The sequence below is a fragment of the Cyphomyrmex costatus genome, unplaced genomic scaffold (assembly GCF_001594065.2).
Source record: "Cyphomyrmex costatus isolate MS0001 unplaced genomic scaffold, Ccosl1.0 scaffold474, whole genome shotgun sequence".
Taxonomy (NCBI): domain Eukaryota; kingdom Metazoa; phylum Arthropoda; class Insecta; order Hymenoptera; family Formicidae; genus Cyphomyrmex; species Cyphomyrmex costatus.
This window is the reverse complement of record NW_017279009.1, coordinates 1,002,097-1,003,051: the sequence shown is the minus strand read 5'-3', so window position 1 is coordinate 1,003,051 and position 955 is coordinate 1,002,097.

Below are 955 nucleotides of genomic sequence, written 5' to 3'. Positions count from 1 at the left end.
CTCTCTCTCTCTCTCTCTCTCTCTCTCTCTCTCTCTCTCTCTCTCACTGTCTTCACTAAAACTCTATCTAACTACCTGCTCACTGCCGCTTTTTTATCTCAGTTTCTCGTGTGCCGCACGAATAGTCCGCGGTTCTCGCGTATTTTTGGTAAAAAGCTTTCCTACACTCTCTTTCTCTGTCCTTCTCTATTGCTCTTTTTCACTCAATTTTCAACTATCAATCCTAAGTTGGACAACGCGAAACTCCGCCGGATGCACGAATAATGATGATAATAGTAATGGTAATGATGGTGATGGTTATAATAGTGATGATGGTGGTGGTGATTGATATAGGAGAAGAGACATCCAGAAGAAGGGGAAGAGATGGAGATCTCGTTGGACGCAGGTTGTAACGTGAAGAATAATCACGACTGAAACGGGACTCAACACGAAAAGGTATTTAATCAATTCAAGTAATATAAGCGTTTACTTTTGCAAATTTCCAAATTTTTGAGAAAATATACTCATTTTGGTAAATACAATTATTCGCGGTCGCAAAAGCGCTCAGGAAGTTTAATCTTCCTCGATAGAATTTTCCATTTGATCATTTAGACGAATACTTATTTTATTTACAGCCATCAATTTCGACATCTCGAAAGATGACAGAGTGTCGTCTCGATTACTCTCCCCTCGATCTGTCTGTACACGCGTGTATCTGTCGTGCATACATATGCACGGTAAAGCGATGCATCTTTGCGTTTTTACTTTTATCTTTCTGTCTTTTCTCGACAGTACATACATATAACGGTTCTTCCGATAAAATAAATTAATTTACATTCTAGTTTTTCATCATGTAACAAACCTACCTTTTTTCATGTTTTTAGATCTCGTTTTCTCTCTATTTCAAACACATTTTCAACATTCTCTCTCTCTCTCTCTCTCTCTCTCTCTCTCTCTCTCTCTCTCTCTCTCTCTC